The sequence below is a fragment of the Heterocephalus glaber genome, unplaced genomic scaffold (genome assembly GCF_053883595.1).
Source record: "Heterocephalus glaber isolate CG9 unplaced genomic scaffold, H.glaber_assembly_v1.0 deba00000331, whole genome shotgun sequence".
Lineage (NCBI taxonomy): Eukaryota > Metazoa > Chordata > Mammalia > Rodentia > Bathyergidae > Heterocephalus > Heterocephalus glaber.
Window position 1 is genome coordinate 16,229,801 of NW_028258142.1, and position 21,340 is coordinate 16,251,140.

General features: G+C 33.9%; 1 non-coding gene across 1 annotated transcript; it reads left to right on the forward strand.

Annotated features, from left to right (window-relative positions):
- The first annotated feature begins 1,531 nt into the window (after positions 1-1,531).
- On the forward strand, positions 1,532-1,637 carry LOC147830042 (U6 spliceosomal RNA). The gene has a single exon (XR_015445069.1). It is a non-coding gene; the product is annotated as a U6 spliceosomal RNA (small nuclear RNA).
- Positions 1,638-21,340: the final 19,703 nt, after the last annotated feature.

Here is a 21,340-nt window from a genome sequence, read left to right on the forward strand (position 1 = left end):
TTATGTAAAAAATAATTAAATAGAAAGGGTCAAGATAAAGTCCAATATCTAGGATTTAGATCCACTTCAATTGCATTATCAGATTTGTTTTTTTAATTGAATTGCAATTTGACTATTGCAATAATTCTTATTTAAAAATTCAAAACATGAATACATGATTATAACATGAGGTCATATTCATTGTAGACTTATATATTAAAAGGACAATGTTACCATTTTAAAACTAAATTTTGCCAATTAAAAATTGCCAGCCATTAGATATAGCAGAAACAAAGCACAAGAGTAGTACTTTTTATGCTTTGTCATAAATTAAACGCTGTTTCATCCCACCGAGTTCCCAGTCTCAAGTTTCTAACATTGTATGTAATTAAGTTTGCATGCTCAGTTAATACTAACACCTGGGAACTGGATAATTTGCATGTACACAAAGCTCAGGCTTCCATTCACAAACAATCTCTTTGCACAAATAAATCTGCAATAACCATAAGACCAGAAGTGATTTAATAGCCCCACAAAAACACAAGCCTACAACACACTGTCTGCTTGGTTGTCAATTTGCAGTTCTCAGAATTGTTATCTATTAAATAAATACAGTAAGAGGGACTCCTGCCAAAGAAATTCTTTGGGGAACGACCAAAAGATTTAGGAACAGTAATTGGCTCATTTTGGATAACTCCTGAGTTTTCTTCATATTCTCTCTGTGACATGGACAGCCAACTTTCAGTAGCTTTGGAACAGATTACATTCTTTTCTTGTGCAGTATGCATAGAAAATAAAACTCATGAATATCCAAGGTAGCAAGGAGAAAATACTCATCTAATGTTTTGTCCTCTAAAAGGGTAAATAATCTTATTGCTAACTTTTTATTCTAACCTCATTTTCAGTGTTCTTAAATTCTGCTTTAGAAACTTTAGTGAATCTCTTACTACATTGAATCTATGTTGTCAAATTTGATAGCTATAAGAATTATACTGACACACTTTAATAATAAATATGCTCTTCTAGCACTATATACTGTGCTTATTTGTACCATCTTTTAACTTTTGTACTACTTCTCCTCTTCAGTCCTTCACTAAGTTCTGTCTTTTTCATTCTTCACTGATTTTGGAGAGCTTCATTTTGTACCATTAAAGGAAACCTTAAAAGTCACTCCCAAATAAGTTTCCTGTTCCTCATACCTAACCATTGCATAGAAAAGAAGTTTAAAAGACTCAATAGGAAACAAAAAATGGTGAATTCAGTGAAGAATAGGTTAAATGTAATTGCTCTGAGCACTATACAAATCTTTTAAATTTGTGGCAGTTAGTAAGTAAAACCACCAGGTAATGATAAATAAATAATAACACACTACAGGGATATTTGTGAGGCAAGTTGCCCCATTTATGAACAATATAATTTCACTCCATATCAAATATTAAATTATATTAGAAAAATCTTGACATTAGCCAAGGTTTTGTTGAATTGACATATTAGAAAATTTTGAATGAATAATGAAACAAAAGTGGTTTCAAAGCAAAAATTTTCCTTGACAGTGCTTGCTTCGGCAGGACATTCACTAAAATTGGAACAATATAGAGAAGATTGGCGTGGCCCCTTCACAAGATGACACACAAATTAGGGAAGAGTAACATTTTTCTTTTTGCTTAAATTCTTTTATTGGTACATTTTAGGTACACAATACATTTACATTTATCTTTGGGTGCTTGTACCTGTACATGATGTATCTTTGTTCTTATTTTTTCCCCATTACCTGTGTGGCCTTCAACCCCTCCACCCTTACCTATTTTCATAGACTTTGTTTCCATTTTTTTCTTTTCTCATAATTTTTTCTTTTCCTTCTTTCCTTTCCCCTTACCCTCACACTTCCCCTACTCCTCTGGACCTTTTCTTCCTATTTCAAATTATCAATTATTCATTTAATCATTTTAATCTTTATTTACACTTTCAGTTTCTCACAGTAGAGAAACTATTTGGTATTTACACGTGTGTCCTATTAATTTCACTTAAGAGTGTGGCCTCAATATGTATCCACATAGCTATAAATGTCTCTAGTTTGTCGTTCTTTATGACTGAGTAGTATTCATATTTTTTAAAAAATACACTCGACAAAGTTAAGTTTTTTGTCTAGAATTTTTTAAACATGTTCAGTTGCTTGCTCATGTATGATATAAAATAAGGATCTGATTTCATTTTTTTTGCAGATGGATATCCACTTTCCTGGCAGCATTAATTAAAGTAACTATGATTTTCCCATAATTTCTTCTTCATGCGATTTTCCATTATTAGTTGACTCTCTCTCTCTCTCTCTCTCTCTCTCTCTCTCTCTCTCTCTCTCTATATATATATATATATATATGTTTGTATTTATGTCTTGGCTCTCCACTTTGTTCTTTGGTCTGGATCTTTCTTTCTTTCTTTCTTTCTTTCTTTCTTTCTTTCTTTCTTTCTTTCTTTTTTTTTGGTACTGGGGATCGAACTCAGAATATTGTGCTTGCCAGGCAGGTGTGGCACCAATGAGCTACATCCCCAGCCCATAGATGTGTTTCTTAAGCCCATATTTTCACTGGTTGAGGTCTGAGGAGGGTTCCCAAAAGCCAGATGAGGACCTGAACTCATCCTAGCCATGAGGTCGATTGTAGGTTCACTGACTTCTATCATAAAAATTGAAAAGATTTTATGTAGAATTTTTAAAGTACACATTAAAAGAGAATATTGTGTACAAGCTCAAGATAGAATACATTATGGCCTGGAGATGGGTTTACTTGTGTGGTCTTGCAGTTTTTTTCAAAGATGGTAAGAGCATATTATAGGTGAGTAACAAGGGGCCAGAGCCAAATTTACATATTTATTGTATCTTTGGGACCCATAGGAATTTTTTGAATTGTCTTTCTTAAAAGGAAAAAAAGGGGTTGAGTAACTTTTGTGTCTGGAAGTTGCAATTTTTCTTAAAATATAATTTTTAAAGTACAACTTCCCTTGTCTCATTTCCATTTATCATTGTTGCCCCTATGTCTCAGTACCACACTGTTTTGATTATTATGTGTTTGTGATATAATTTTGAATCAAAACCAATTTGGGTAACTAGATAAGATGAAGGGTCATATAGTCAATCAACTTGTCAAATGACAGAGTCAATTGACTCTAGTAAACATTTCATTATCTATATGTAATATCAAAACATCATGTGGTAAACACAAATATATAGGTTTTTCTTTAAACAAAAAATACAAGAATAACTTACTAGTGGCTATTTATTATATCAGAGGAGAGAGAATTCCCCAGTCAGAAGTGGTTGCAGTTAATTGAGTTAAAACAAAAGCCTGGGGAGTTCTAAAGAGCTGGAATAGAGGGGAGAGGGCCATAGGCCATCTTTTTCATTAGTGTGCATTAAAGTTAGGCTCTGTCCTCCCACAGAGAGTGGGAATTATAGATGCTACTTTTCTTGATATCATATTTCAAAGAGATGATTCTTAAAAACCTGAGAATTTCAAAACAGGAAGGAGGCTCCTAAAAAATTTATATCACAAAGGTGCAAATAAAGAATTTAGAGTGACACATTTTTCTAGAGTAAATTCCCTAGGAGAAGGAAAATCTTGCGGCTAGAGTTAGAAAGAAACTTGTCTAATGTTCACTCAATTTGAAGAGAATATTAAGCCTTTTTAGTAAGCAGTAATGATCCTGGATACAGGAAGCACATGTATCAGGCTAGGTGTGGTTCCTTAATTCAGTAGAAATGGAAGTTAAAAATAAAGTACAAATTCATGAGAAAAAAGTTCTAATTGGAAGACTAGAGGGAATATATAGGAGAAAGTAAAACTCTCAACTTGCTAGATGTCAGATATGCTGAGTTCATGTCCTCCAAAATGAAAGAATGAATTCTAAGGAACAGCAGAGGTGAAGAGTAGAAAAGACTTGTTGAGAGATGACTCCTGAGATACAGGAGGGGACCCAAAAGTGGGTTGCTACCAATGCTCTCTGTCAGGGGTAATTCATACAGCAAAGTCACAACGTGAGTACAAAATGACTCAAACTACATCAACCTATAGTGTTGGGAGCAATTCTACATAATTTTGTGGAAAAGTAATTTGATTAGGTCTAGTTCTCCTGCCTACAGGCCAGGTATAGCATTTTGAGACATAACTCCATTTTGCCCTCTGGAGTTAACTTTTGAGGGGAATTAAGATCAGAATCTCCATGTAATAGCATACAAATTCCTCAATTGAAAAGTTGCTATCCCTATTTTAGACCTAATCCAGTCAAAGGCAAAACAAGGTCGATCAGTTAGCCAAAAGGAATTGTGAAGAAGTAGTCTTTTAAATCTATAAGTGGCCGCTTCTGGGGAATTGCTACTGGGTTTGGTAAAACAGATTGCAGTGCCCCATTGGAATGAGGTTCATATTAGTTGTCCTTAAGTTCTGAGGCAAATGCCATTTTCCTGACATTTTAGAAATATAAAAGACAGGTGTGTTCCAAGGGCTCAAGCTCATGGATGATTCTAAAAGCCCTTTGTTAAGTTGTTCTAATATAAGTTGCTCTAAAACGGTTTATCCTATGTCAGGGGCCATTTAACAACCCAAATGAGTTCATTTGATTTCCATTGTAAAGGCCTTGGGTAGAGAAACTTCTTCAATAGCCCAAATTAAAAATTCTTGAACTTATCCAGTTTCAACAGCAGTTTGCTGCTGTTCTATAAGCTGCATTCCACCCTAAAGTTACTTGCCTAATCCTTTTCCCACTTCATATCACATTTTATACATCATTTGTTGAACCAGTGAGGCTTCAGGGGTCAAAGTAGTCGCTATGACTCTCCATTCTTGGAATAAATCTCTGCCACATAAATTTACTGGTATGGAAGCTAAGTCAGGATAAATATGTCCCAATTTGCCATCAGGCCCTTCATAAGGCAAAGGCATGGAGCTTTGTAATTTAATTTTATACATGGCCCAATTTTAGGAAATCACTTGGGTGAAATAAATCTCTTGAGGAATTCTGTCTGAGAATCCTCTTGGGAATTTTAAAAACTAACATTATTTAACTTTTGGTTTAGGCACAAGCAATAATTCTGCAATATAATCTCCTTGCTAAATTATCCTAAGCCTTGTGGAGCTAAAAGGAGCACACAATTCTGAGGTGCAATCAGAATCATCAATAATAATGGGAATTATAGTAATGCCCTTCAAAGTTAGAGAGAATTTCCCAATTATCAAACCAATTGTTCCAGGTGGAAGGAGTCCATAAATACTTGTGGGGTTGGATACTGGAGTCTCATCTCCCAAAAGGTGGACTTTCTGAGCAGCAGAAAGATCTACTCCTGAGCTCCTGAGCGTTCCCCTGAGGAGGGAAGAAATGTCCCTCCAGACACCCAAGCTGTCCGATTTTGTGCTTGTTTACAGGTCTGAATGGGGTACCACCGACTCAGAGGGACTGGATTCCCCTGGCCCTGATCCTGTATTGTTTCCTAGGTCTGACTCCCATTTTCCTAGCAGCAATGTACCAGCCTTATCATATTTGGAATGGCAGGCTTTAGCCCAGTGAATGCCTTTTTGGCAGCAAGGGCAAAGGCCAGGATGTAATTTATTTTCTTTAGATGCCTGACCCTGTGGCTTTAGGTTAGCTTGTGAAGCCACTTTTGTTTTACAATTTTTTCTGAAATGCCCCATTTTTCCAAAAGTAAAACATTTTAAATCATTGCTTGAACCAAGTAAACGTTGGGAGATGGCTTTAGTCATTAGAGCCACATTTTGGCATGCCTTAATATATTTTTTCTCCTTCAATTCTTCTATTGGTACATTTTAGGTATATAATACATTTACATTTATCATTGGGTACTTGTACCTGTACATGATGTACCTTGGTTTTTATTTTTTCCCCATTCCCTGTCCTCCGTCACCCCCTCCAGCCTTCCCTATTTACAAAGACTTGCCTTAATATATGGTCCAAGATTATTAAAGGCTCAAATTGGATTTATCGCCAGTTTGCAATCCAGATAGCATTTTCATAGGCTAGCTGTAATTTGGGAAGTCTGCTGCCGGAGAATTAGAAATCTGCCTTCTAATCATTTGTTGTAATCTCGCTACAAATTCCATATAATTTCCCCTGGACCGTGCATGATTTGAGTAAAAGATTGTAAAAGAAAGCTTGTAATAGTGGTCTAAGGGGATTCAAAGTGGAAATTCCAATGAGGGGTCTTTGTCTTGGCTTTATAGGCAGAACACATGGGAGTGGGGAGGAGCTTGTATCAAAGGAAATAAATTCAAAAAGTAACTGGTCATCTTTAATATTTTGTTAAGTCTAGGTGTAACTCCAAAGACAGAGAGGAGCTGTTAAAGTTTAATTTAGGATATCCTGGATAAAAGTCTTCTTCCTGGAGAGACCATCTATTCTCATTCCAATCTTTTATCCTTTGTTCCTGTGTTTACCTAGCATCTCTAGACTTGGCTTTGTGGCTTTAATTGGCTGAGATCTTTTATTTTCTTTCATCTGAAGCTACCAGTAACATAAGGCTTCTCTAAGTGCCTCTTATAACAACTAAACTAAATTACTATAAAATGATCACAAGGCAATGATAGTATGAATACTGCAGGATGGATCCAACAGATAGATTCCAGGCTCTTGTGTATGATGAGCAAAGAATTGTAAGCGCATATCCAATGGTAAAAGAAAAAAAATCTACATTTATTGAAGATAACAGAAAGATTGCCCAGGTGGCATGAACAGAAGTAGTGCAGCTATGATATGAAAATAACAGGCATAGCACATAGATAAATCAGGCTTTCAGATTTTAAAAGATGTACTCTGCAGACTGGATGCCTCTCACTGGGTCTTAGGGAATGACTGACAGGAATTATTGACAGGATGTTGAGTCATCTCAGGGGCTTCTAGCACACAGGCCTGTCCCAGAGTTCACTCTGATTAATATATATATATGAGATGCAGTCCATATTTATGAGACTTTAATGAGGTTAAACTGTGTGTGTGTGGGGGTACTGAAGGTCAGGCCACAAGATTTAACATGCATGTACTCTACCCTGGGGCATTAGCCATTTTCTGGGTCTTTATCTTATTTTCTACTCCTCTTGGAACAGTGGAAGGAGAATCAGCCCAGGATGAGGTCCAAATTTCAAGTGGGAGGAGGGGAGTAGTCTCCTAACCCCAATTGTGCTACTTCTACAAGTATTTATGAGTTAAGACATAATTCTCATTCTCTGGATCTAAAAAGCTTAACTACATCTCTGAATGTAATTTTTGATGACTAGACCGATTAAATAAACTCCTCAAGAGATTATTCTCTTACATAGATTCATAGAAAGTAGAGCTGGGTATAAGATGTATTTTACTCAAAATCTATAATTAATCTTTCTCAAAATTTCACTGTCATAGACATTTATTCATATTTTAAGTGATTTACTTTTTAAAAAACAATCAGTTTAAAATATAGCATAATAAGACATACTAATGCAATTTGATTTTAAAACCATGAGTTGAAAAACAATGTCTATCTTCAATAAAAGATACAGAAAGCATCAGGAATACACTTGTAAGTGTATACTATAATGAAAGAGCTTAAAACTGACCATGAAGGACAAGTTATTGTGCTGAGAAAATGTTTTCACTGAAAACAACAGTAATATAAGACATTTTGCTGAATCTTTTGGCTATAAAATATGATAGAGTACACTACTGCTCAACAATGCCTGCTATTTCCTTATTTTTGGTACCACACTCGGCTACATTTCCAGCTGCTATGGAGACATCTAGAGACCCCAGAGTACACAGAAAATAACTAAGTCATTGATTGAATGACAAGGCCAAGGAAAGCTGACCTCAATATTCAAGGGACTTTGATATGTATATATAAAGAAAAATACATTTTAAACCACTGAGATTTGGGTATGCTCATCACAGCAGGTTGTATATTATTAATATAAAAGAATATAAAGTTCAGTTAAGTGAGAGAAATTAGTCATAATATGTCCTTTAGATTATCACTATTAGACAGTAGTGATGTGATTAAGATACAGTTTTAACCAGAATTTTCTCATACTTCCTAGGAGCTCAATTATTTGAGTCAAGAACGGAAACAATTTTTTTTTTACAGTTTTGCAAAAGCTAAGTATGCAAATTTCAGTTTCCATTTTGATAAGAAAAGTAAAATCTATGTCTGGACATGGTGCTATCTAATCCCTATAGATGAAGGCAGGATTTTCCAGAAGCAGATCTAAAAATTCCTTAACTATATTGCTTTAATTACAAATTAAACTTCTATTTTTGTCTCATATTATAAATTTTATTGCACACATCATAACTACTTTGTTGATATTATATATTCAAATTAAACTAATTGGCAAACAAGATTTCATGCACATGTAAAGTAAATTTGTGAAAGTCAATTTTTTTCTGTAACAAGGAGAAGGAATTATACACTGTTATTTATTTTGAACCCAGAACCTAGTTAGTATCACATCCTCTCTTCCAAACCTGATACAGCAAGGTAATTTAGTGCTGTTTCTTTATCCAAATATCTGATTATTTTTAAGATAAACATAATTCTAAAGTGATTTTTAAAGGCTAACTCATTCTGAGTTTCCTCAGAAAAATATTTAAACCAGTTTTAGCAAAATAATTGTGGATGATTTTCATCTTGATAAATGAAGACATTACTTTTATTCATACCATAGATAACTATATTGACAGTTTTATTAATATAACTCTCATCTGTTGTGGTCAGACATTAAACATTTCTTAAGTTATAAGTGCTTTTTGCTTGCTAAATAATAAGTATAAGGGTGAGAACACACAATAAATAGCATTATCTAGAGAGGCTTAAATCTTGTTTTCTCTGGTGCCTATGGGGCTTAGGGCATTCAGATTCCATCTGGCAGCCTTTCTTCTCCTTGACTTCTAGTCCTTGTAAAATACAAAGCAGACACACAAGTTAAAAAAAAAACAGATTATATGACTCTTCATGAAGATTACAATTTTACTAAGGCTGTTTAAAATATGGAATGCTGCCAAATACTCTATAGGATATTTAGGCAAAAATTAGAACTATCTGCATGAATATGCACATTTGTGAGTTAAGATCCTGTGCTATATCTACAACACAAATGCATTCATGAATGATATTATATTAAAATTATGTGCATGATTTAAAAGACATGGACAATGTATTGCACATATAAAACTTAATCATCTAGTATATTGTGTAGACATTGCTTCTCAGTCTTTTGTCTAAGATCAAGTGTAGTGTATCGTGTAGAGCAAATCTTTAGTGTCTCACATAAAGTTTCATATAGTTATTGGTTTCTTAAGGAAAGATTGACCACTTTGAAAGTTTGCTCTTTTACTCTTTTCTTTTAAAAAAAAATTCTTGACTGGTTTAAAATTCCCTGAACAATCATAGGTGGCACCGTTAATTTAACAAGAAAGATGTCTTATCCTTATGGAGATATCTGCTGCGATACAGTGGGAATAATTTGATTTCAAGTGATGTAAGACACTGCATGCTCTGAGTCTCTGATCCACTGTTTTTCTCATCTTGATTGGATCTTCTTGTGTACAGCTTGACTGAGCCTAACCCAATCTATCCTTGACTATCAGGATTCTGCAAACAACTTTGAGGAAGAGTAAAACTTTTGTTAGATTGTTCATGTTGTGAATTCTTCCAGGGAAGCTCATTTCCTTCATATTGTTCTACAAAGACTTTCCTCTTACTGTATTGAAGTGAAAAATTGATAATAGACATGTGCTATTTTACATATTTCTTACTCTACATGTAAATACTATACCACTTCTAAGCATTTTAATATTCAGTTTTTAAATTGTTTTGAGTTTTGAGTTTATATATTTTTATAACAACCTAGAAATTTAGTTCTGATCCCAAACCTTATTTCTTAAATAGGAATTCTCCTCTATTGGTTTTATCCTATTTCTTTTATATATATATATTTATTGAGTTTATAGGTAAGTTGTAAATATACCTTATGATCACATTCATCGTTGGGAATTTGTACCTGTACATGATATATTTTGGTAAGTTTTCTACTATTTCTTATATGAATTGAGTATAGATTAACATTACATATAGGAAGAACAATATTTGTTACTACCTCAAAGATGATGATCAGTTTGGAGAAATTCTAAGCAAAGATACTTAAGGTCTAAACTCTCAAAATAGAAAAATGCAGGTAGTGAAGAGTGCAAGATTTAACTACTGTGTGTTTTGATTTCTACCTGCTCTCTCTTGAAAAAATAATATAGCTGCCTTTGACTTTTAACTCACACTTATTTTAACCATGAATGAAATTGTTTAAAATTTGGCTTTAGCATTTGTCATCATTTCATTAACATTTCATTCTAGAAAGAAAATGTAGCCCCTGGACCAAGTTCTCTGATGTCAGAATGTATATCATGATGTTACTAGGTGGTTTCTGAAAATGTACTCCAAGAACAAAGTGGAGACTGGCACTCACTCCACCTGTGGGGTAGACTGTAGTTTTACTGACTTCAGTCTCAGAAACATAATTTTTATGACACATTATTAAGAAGCTTATTAGGCAGAATTTAAAACTACACACTCAGAGAATAGAGTACGTTCTGAAGAGAGAGGTACTAATGTCTGGGTTTGGGGACTTTTGTGTGGTCCATGGGGATGTCCTGAGATGGTTGGTAATGGATGTGCATCCTTAACATCTATTTAGTGGACCAGATTGGAAGGAAAACCATTTGCATGTGTGTGAAGTTTAGAAATATGCTGCCCACTTAATAATGCTGCTTCCTTCAGGATGGAGGTCTGTGGGAGGAAGAGCAATTTATCTGTGAAAAGCACCAGCCTCAGCTTTCTTGCTTATTTTATTTTCAAGATCCTTATGTTTTTTTGGGTGAATTCCTTGGCAGCGAAAAAGACATTGTAATCTTGGCTAAGTTTTGCCTCCTAAACCTGCAATTTTTTTCTTAAAAGTACAATATTGTATCCTTTATATCTATCTTTATTTCTTTTATCTTACCACACTATCATTTCATACCTGCCTAGAAAGACTTGGTAATCCAGGATTAAATCCACAAGACAGTCCCATGAAGCTTGAAAGCAAAAAGATATAAGGAAGATATTTCTTACAGAATTCCAACTCTGTTGAGAGAGGGTCGAGGACTAGGCTTCAACAATGATTATAAGTGGGGCAAAATTAAAGAAATCTAATAAAAGTTTCATTTTTAGATTTCTTTCATATGTTGCATAATCATTTTTTGTAATATGATGCAAACAGTATATTAATTACTCATTTCGGTGAGTGACCCAAAGAAAAATCTAAAAGAAGAAAGATAATACAAAATAAACATTGAGCCTGAGGAATAATGACACCAGAATTTAGTGGTTGAAATGAGAGTCTAGTTTTAAGGAGAATATGAAAGAAATATCAGATGATGCTGAGTTTCATAAGAATCGCTGGTGGTAGACCTGTACAGAGAGAAGACCAAGAGCAAAAATGGAAGAAAATGGTGACTTCAGGGAAGAAACATCAGTAGTTTTGTTGATTTAATTTTATGCAACATAAACTGTATAAATGAGTACTGACATGTAGAGCAAGTCGGTGAGAAGTCATTCACATTTCTATGGTTTATATTTAAATGTCCCCCAAAGCCTCACACACTCAGTGGTGGGGTTTGTGGAAGGTGATTGGATCATGTGGGGTCACAATTGACTTTCTAGGAGGTGGGGTCTGGTCTGAAGAGTTAAGTCACTGGGGGGTGTGGCTTGGAAGTTTATTTCCCTTTCTGGCCTAGTTCCTCAACTCCCTCTGCTTTTTGGACCCCACAAACTGAAAAGCTATTCCTCTGCTAGACTCTTCTTCCATACCTTCCTGCCTTGGATCCAGCTAACCATGCAAAGGTAGATTACTGAAACATAAGCCAAAACAAGCTTCTCCTTTCAGTACCCAGTGTCAGCAACCAGGACAGTGACTAAGATACAGTTATTTTTTTTTAAAGCCATAGAAAAAGCATATGACATTGAAAAAACAGAGGAGAGCAGAGTCCAAGGTGGAGAAAAACACTTTAGCCAGCCCAGGAGACAGAAGGCATAATTAGACAAGGATAATGTATGTAATGCCATGTACACTGAGGAAGAGATGTGTGATAAAGAAAGTTGTCAAAGACACTTACATGTAAAATGAAGATCTGGAAAAGTAATCATTAGTTAATACAATGGCCTTTAAGATTTCAACCATTTGAGTCCTTTGGAAAGTCATAATATTTTACTCTAAAGCAATGTTTTATGGATGTATTAATACTTCTCTATTCACACACAGAGTTAAGCAAACATTTCTACATTTTGCTTATATTATACAGACAAATATATACTTAACAAATAATAAATGCTATTTTTGAGTGTGTATTTTGTTTTGAGACAGACTCTCACTTTGTAGTGCAAGGTGGCCTTAAACTCACTATGCACCCCAGGCTGGTATGGAACTCACAGTGATCCTCCTGCTTCTTCCTCCTGACTGCTGGGTTAAAGACATGTGCCAACAATCCCATCTCTGAATTCAACTTTTAGTCTCAGTCCCTTTATATTTTCCACAATGAGCTCCTTTATTTCACTGAAATACTGACTATATCTGTATAACAAATCAGCTTTCCAAGACTGAGAGCATAGAATGAAAAGATATTTTGTTTTGTTCAATGTTTATTGAATCTCTTCCTGCTTCCTTAATGCTCGTACTACCTTGAATTAGCATCAGGGTATTCACAGGCCCTAGGAACTGAGAATTCAAATTTGAAAAAGTGATCTTAGTCTCCAGAAACTATAGTCTGAACTGAAAAAGAAAGAACAAGTATAAGTAAAGGTGCACACATTTTCAAATTATAATTGGATTAGTAATGCTCTTTCATTGCAGTTCTATAGTCTTGCTTGACGTTCAAAGACTACATACTGGCCATGAATAAACTGTGGGAAAAAACTGATCATTGTGTTTCTCACATGAAATTTTTTGATTTCTAAGTTATTTTTAAGTTATTTCAACTTTATGGGAGTTTTCAGATTTAACCAGAAGTTTGGGTGAATTGCTTTGATACAGGAATTCTCCCCTTCTCATTGAAATTGTATACTACCATATTTTACAAAATTATATTTTAGAAGTGAAAGAAAATGTGATACATGATATTCTTTACAGGAGACTGGAATATTGATTATGCCAAAAGCAGACTGTAAGCAGTGCAGGCTATGAAGAGTTAACCCCACAATTGGCTTGTTTGAGAAGTAAGTCTGGCCAAAGCCTACATGCTGAGGTCAGAGAACCTTGCACCCAAATTCCCTTCCCACAACTAAAGCCTTCTAACCAAAAGGACAATGTTCTAATTACAACCATATATTTTGTCTGTTCTGTGCCTAATTTGAGAATGCTTTGTTTTGTCCTTTATGAGGATTGCTTATATTATATTATTATATTGCTTATAATTTCCATAGAAACTGCACAACTGTGCACCCTCACATGTAGTACGGCCCTTGCACATAGCTCTCCTTTTCCCCAATTGATTACAAATAAAGATGAGTGGCTTGGACTGGCCAGGGCTTTTGTTGGTTGCACAAACATTGGTCATCTTGGCCCCAGATTTCTTTCTCTCTTAGTTCTGTTTTTTAGTAATTAGGGTTTTTTTTCCTCAGACCTGCATGGTACACTAGGCAGGAGCCTGGAGCCTTCTGCAGAGGTTTCTGGTAATGTTTCAGGGGTCCCCATTTCCAAGTGCACATGTTCATTCAGTTTCTGTTAAGATGAAAGGTGCATATACTCATTTATTTTGACGACTTTGTACATATTTATCTGGGATAAATATAAGCACATTTAACAGAATATTTTAATTTAGAGAAAATTTAATTTGTAAAACTTAAATTTTAAATAATATTATCAAAAGGAAATCTATGATTAACAGAGTAAAAATTTAGACAATTCATTATTTTGGAAAATGGCTGGTATAGTTTTATTGAAATCCTGAAACAAACCCTAATAAATGTATATAGCCTGAGTTATCAAAGGCAGAAATTGTATCATTTGAAAAGAAGGTGTACATTTTATTGTTGTATAAAATATTTAATGTAATCTTTAGCTCGCAGTATGAGTCTAATAAATATTTGTAAGGGAATAATATAATGTAATCTAATTTATCTAATTTTCCTTAAATCTCCTATTGCTTGTAAAAGCAGTGCTGAGTTTTTGAATAATTTCAGTAACTTCCCTGTGCCAAGTTTTCTGACATACTTTTTTTGGTTTTTTAATTATCATCCTCATTTGTTCAGTTTTGGTGGTCTTTACTTTTATTTCTTGGATTGTCTCGTAAGGGTACTAAAATACCTTAAAAAATAGAAAGATAAATAGGTTTTAAATGCATACATTTCAGTTTTATGTACATCTGAGAATCTATGCAAGTGTTAAATTGAGCAAAAAACAACCCCCCCCAAAAAACCCTCTTTCCTTTATCCTAAAAGATTAAAATCCATGTGGTAATATCTTAAAAAATATGTCTTGCTCCCATCTGATTTCCTTTACACATTTATTCAAATTGCCCTTAAGGTTCACATTTGGACTGAATGTCATTGAATATATTTTGGCTTAAACTTCAGGTCTCTTTAGTGTTACTGCCAACTTTACTCACTTTCTCTCATTTATCACATTCTGTTCTTTATAACTTTCCCTAATAATTTCTTAACCCCTCTGGAGTAACATAGCTGATTTTTTTCTCTGTTCCTTCACTTTTGGCCCCATTTACATTTGAGAACCTCAATCGGAAGCTTTAGCTTTGGTTGCCATAGCAGTGATGCTCCACTGTGCCATTTGTATGTGCTTGCTACATAAGCAGAGTCACAGAAAAATGCCTTTACTGTAAATAAGTTTAATATTATCACACTTAAAATAAAATTCAAAAAGTTTACAAGTACTAGGTTTTTAAAATCCTTCAAGTAAACTTTTTAAAAAAGAATTTATTCTGAGTTCTTTAAAATGAATTTAATCTGAGAATCTCCAGTTATGCTCCTCAGTCCTTACTCCTTTGAACTTTTTACTTGTGGAGATGTGTACTACAGAATGAATTTATGAAAGTAGAACATGACTTTGGGGAATAATATCCACAGATTCTTAGAGCACACTCAAGCAACCAGTAAAAGGGACATTGGTCACACCATTACATAAATTTTAAAAAATCAATTGGGCTAAGAAATTTTGTTAAACTTGTCTTCACATATACAATTTATTCACATCACTGAATTATAAATGCCATTCACAAAAGACATATCAGTATAATTTTGAAGATTAAATTAGATTGAAAAAGAATATATGTGGATGCATTTTATTTATCTATTAGACATTTAGTGGCATTTGAGAAAATGTTTTTAAATATCCTCAAAATTGTATCTTCTTGATTTTCAGGGTTGAAGAAGACTGAAATTAGGATAAATTATTAACATTATTATTTATTTGACTTTGTCAATATCTACTAAAAATGTTAAATGTTACACATTTCTATTTGGGGAGTATAATATAATCTCAAAAACCCTGATTTAACCTCGAGGTTTCTGCCATTAATTTTGTGACACACTGTATCAGTAAGGGTTCACTAGAGGAATATATAAAGAATGTACTGAGTAGGCTGATAATGGCCACCTTCACAATCATGGGGTGGAAGAATGCCTAATGACCGTCTGTGCATAGGAGAATGGGAAGATCCAGTTGAAGGGTGAAGCCTTGGAGCTCCCTGCAGAGTCTGGAGAGCTGAAGGGTTTGTAATGGAATGCTGAAGAGTCTGTTCTGGAAGTCTGGAGAAAAATGTCCAAAGGCAGTGGCAAAGACCAGAGTTCCTCCGAAGAAGCAAAAGGAAAGACTCTCTCCTTCTTTCCCCTTTTAGTCTATCCAGGCTACAAGTCTCCTGGTTGGTGCCACTTACAACAAGTATGGGTCTTCCCTCCTCAGATTGTGGCCTACCTGTCAGTCAGCTACAGATGCACCCTGAACTGTGCTCCACTAATCTCTACTTTTCTTAATCCACTCAAGTTGACATAAAAATTTAAAAAGAAAAAAAAAAATATATATATATATATATCCAGTTGTCTTTAATTTAAAGTGACTCAAAAAATTATATATATGTATTTTCTACACTTTTCTGTGATACCTGCAAATTCATAGCTCTCCTCCACTCTTCAGTCTAACTTTTCACCATTTATAATTGCACACCTGGTGCTGACAGTGCTAGATAGCTCCTAGAGGGTCAAACTGATGTCTAAATCAGACTAAAATACTTAGAAACATCTGATGTTGACAGCAGGTTCGACTCACACCTTAGCATCTATGAATAAGCACAGTACTAACAGTTGAAACTATTACATACTTGATATTGGATCTATGAATATTCATGTCAAAATTTGCTTTTCACTTATACAGGCAGAGTAACCTAACTCATTACCCAGATTAATCAGCAGAAAAATATGCTTATGTTTAATGTAAATTTTACATTTTAGAAATATTTCTTATATCTACTGCAGTGACCAGGACAATGGATTGCCAGGAAATCTCTTTTTATTATTGTGAAGGTAACAATTGTAAAAACATTTTTTGACCTCTGTTTCTATTAATATCCTTTAACTATTCCTCAGTCCACTGAAATCACAATAGTGAAAGAAAGGAACATTTACTTGCTGTCATTAATTCTCCATCTCACAAAAGGTAACTGTCTACTTCCTAAATTATCTGTGCTTCTTGTGTAGAGAATGGGAGAAAATTACTGACCAGGAGTCCTCCAAAAGAGAACTTTCCATTTATAAAAGCTTCTAGCGTTTAAAATGGCACTAAAGTAAAAGTGAAAATCGAAGAATATGTAGTTCTCCAGAATCAGGCACGGGTAAGCAAATCACCTTGTTAAGGATGTTTAATAGTCGAAGTGGTTTGTCTATTGATATGTGCTCTAACATTTATATTTTACTTCTTAGAAAATATATATGCTTTTCCAAACAAAAAGTATAGGTAAGTTAAGAAACAAAGAATATTCATGATAACATAGTAATAGTAACACCATTAAAAACTTGGAGTTAGGAGGTAGTTAGTATTAAATATTTCACTAGATATATATAACAAAGTATAATGATTACAAAGATCTAAGAAATGTCCTTATCATTAATATCAATGTCAGTATAAATCATTCCTTACTCTCTAAAGTAAAAACCAAAGTCAATTACAATTTTCTCTGGGAATAGAACGGATAAAAGTTGGTGGATACAGAGAATAATAAATCAACATTTCAAGTTAATAAATTAGTAATCTAGGTTATTCTACAAATAAACATAGAACTTCTATACTTTATAAAATATAAAGTGATACAAGGAAATATTGGGCCTTCCTATGAGGAGAAAATTCTATGCACTTAGTGAGCTCAGATATTAGAGTTTACTTTCTGGGCTGGTTAGTGATAATCTAAAATACTTAGATAATTTTCAGAAATGGAAATTTTAAAAAAGAATATGAATGTGAATGAAACAAAGAAAGTAGCTGAAAGAAACAATGAGGAATTGTAAGGTATGGATATATTACCAATGTTGCTATATATATTCTATACAAAGAATATGTTGGGAAGGAAAATAAAGTGTAAAAAGGTAGAGTAGAATTTCTCTTTGGCTTACTAAACTTACAGAAAGATTTCTATGTAGAAATAATATAACTGATGTTGCATACTCTTCCTTACTAAAATTTGTCATATATTTAATGATAATTGTTAATTAAAGTAATATACTCATACTGACAAGATTACTGATATTCATAGGAATTTACTTTATGAAATGCTTTGATGAATCCATTAATAAGTTTATACATATTTGTAATATGTATGTATTTTTCAGTTATAAAAGAAAATACATTTTTGTTGGTCAAATTTAAATGTAAAATATATAAATCTTGAAAGTTTAAATGTTCCAAACCATAAAATTAACAGTAATTGATATGTTTTGAATAATGGGAAGACTAATTAATGTAAATAAGTGAGATACATCTAATGTGATTATTGTGCTTTTGGGAAAGTATCAATAACACCATATATGACTGCTGTTGAATTCAATCTTGTAGGCACAGCTCAGAATTTTTCAAATAGAGCATATTAAACAGATGTATTGTCTTCCAGGTGTAAGGTTTATAGAAGAAAAGATTATTTCCAATCTTATTTCACTTGTAATTGAACAATTCTCTGGGAAGATAAATTTTCACTAAATTGCATCATGACATTTTCACAGCTTCAGTTTCCCTTAATGCTATCTCAAGTAAGTGCATGAAATATTCTCTTTAATTCATCTCAGGAAAGCTGAGAGTTTCTGTCAAATTTCAATAGGCTAGAAATATGAAGTATGAAATTAACCACAAACTTTTAAAAAATTGGGGCACAATGCTTGTTCTGGTCAGTAAATAGGACAACATTTTTACACAAACTCTACCCACCACACACCACACAGCTATGCATTTCTCCAACAAAATGGCTTATGGTGAAAGCCAGGTACAACATACATAATCCACCAACTCCATTTCTTCAGATTTCATGGAAAGAAAAATTTACTCACTTTTTCTGTGATGTAATCCACTAGTAGACTATGTTTGATGAAAACTTTCATTCTTTTAAAAGTAATATACAGTGGTACCTCAGTTCATAAACTTAATTTGTTCTACAATTTTTGAAAAGATGGCCACATTTGTGTTTCTGCAACAAGGATGGCTGCGGTTGTATTTGTCATCCAATGCAGAGTTTGCAAACAAAAACAAAATTTGTCAAATACTTATGTTTGAGAACCAAATTGTTTACAAACAACCTGAGTGTGGTGGTGCACACCTGTAATCCCAGCACTAGGGAGGCTGAAGCAGGAAGATTGCCATGAATTTGACTCCAGCCTGTGCTACATAGTGAGACTCTGTCTAATAAAAAAAGTTTGCAAACAAAAGCGTTCAGGAACCAAGGTAGACGTATCACTGTATTCAGTAGTTTTTGATGATGTCAAGATAATATGGAAAGGAACAAAAATTTTGTTGTGTGTTCTCTTTTTTTTTCACATTATACTAAATACCAAACTTTTTACTGAAAAATAGGAATGCTTATTTTATTTGTTTGTTTGTGCACAGGTGCATATTTGTTTTTGGTAGTTTAACTAGGTCATAAAGCATAAAAGTTCCTATTTAATCTTCCTGAAATAAAAGTTTAAAAATCTAATATGCTGAACCTGTTATACTGTTATGAAATGACTAAATAATAGTACACTGACATTATTTAATGTCTTCCATTCCTGCTTTGCTCTCCGAACTTTCCTATTTGCACTATTTTTTAATCAAAAAGATTCATCCTAATACTTTGCAAATTTTATGTTAACTTTGCCTTTTTCAAGGTCCCACCATATATAATTAAGAAATCTTCTCTTAATACCATATAAAATCAATTTTCTTCCTTTCACATTTAATACTTACTTTATTCTTCATAAGTTGTTTTCAATCTTTATTTGTCATATTACAGTTCTCTCTAGAAGATTGGCTTTTTGCAGATTACCAGGGTCAGGTCTCCTTAATTTACTTTGTACAACATCTAACAGTGATAGAAGCAGATACCTCCTTCATAAATGTGTGATGCTGATGGCAAAAACTGTGAGTAAGAGGCTGGTGTTTATTAATAATTCAGAGAAGGAGGAAAATCTTGGAAGCCTAGCAGTTAATGGGAAAAAAAATTCATATATATTTTGTGGATCCCAAGTGAAGGAATCATTAGCATACTAAGCATATAAAAGTCAGGGCCTATACACATAGCAAGGTAAAAACAGAACAGCATACGTATAGGTGAGTTTCCTTGGGTTAATTTTGTATTAAAAAAGAAAAGGGTTCCTTAAGATACACTATCAGATTTGTCTGTCCTACCAGTAAGAACAAGTGGTTAGCATAACAAAGGGCTGAAAAATGTCAAAGGATCTAAGTTTTCCTTATAAATTTATCATGGAAGACTTGAAATGTCTATTAAATTTCTAAGAGTTTTAAAGATACATTTACTTCTCTAAGTCAGGTGACTTTATCATTTTTCCATTGATTGGATTTGAAGAGTTTGGTTAGCTTTTTGCTTGCTTCTTTCATCTAAGAATTGCAAATAATTTCTTTACTGCTTTTCCTATTACTGCCTTTCCCTCTCCCTAACTTCCTACATCTCCTTCCATCCTTTACTCCCCCCCCCCCGTCCTTTCCTCCTTCCTTCCTTCCTAGTAAGTATTTTAAACTTTCTTGGTCTATTAAATTTTTGCAGCCCTTTATTTAGCTATTGACATGGAATCACTAGGAAGTGTCGTGGTTCCATATACGCTGGCCCTCGGAGTATCAGAGGCAGGGCTTTGGGAAGGTGATTGGCCTGTGAGGCAATGGCAGTCGGCTTGCTCCTAGGAGGTGGGGCCAGGTTGGAGCCCAGTCACTGAGGGTGTGGCCTGGAAGGGTAGCTCTCCCTCCCTGCTGCACCCTACTCTCTCTCTTTGCTGGTATGCATTAACTTTCATTTATATATATATATATATATATATATATATATTTTTTTTTTTTTTTTTTTTTTTTTTTTTTTGACACAGGGTTTGCTGTATAGTTCAGGCTATCCTTGAGCTCACTATGTAGCCCAGGCTGGCCTCAAACTTACCACAATCCTCCTGCCTCAGCCTCCCAAATGCTGGGATTACAGATCTGTGCCACCATGCACAGCTTTAATATATATAAATATATATGTATTTATAATGTTAATCAATAGAAATACTGGAATTGCATTGATTGACACCACACTTTAAAATTGGCCAATATGTATCATACTTCTACACAATAGAGACAAATTCTGGTTCAGAACTTGTAAATATATAATGCTATCATATTTCAATTCAGAATTAAGAGAGAAAAAGAGGAAGAAAGCTAACCTAGGGAAATCTCATGGGCTTCATAATTACTAAAGCAAATGAAAGTAGTTTAATCCTGGTGTGCAGCTCAATGTTAGAGCACTTGTCTCACAGAAAGATAAGTGAGCATATGTACTTTTTTCTGGATTTACACTATTAAGGTTGACTTAAAGAATACTTATAAAAGAAGTTGTAGAAGGTGTAAGAGGGAGGATGGAGAGGGTGGATTTGATCAGTACATCTTGTGTTCATGGATAGACTATCATACTAAACCCCATTAATATGTACAATTATTACATTAGCTCAAAAGAGAAAAATAATAAAATAGCAATCTCTAAAGCATAACTTATATGCTGAGATCTAAAAACAAATAAACCATCCCAAAATCCCAGTTGGTACTTTATATTATGTTCTTAAATACTTAAA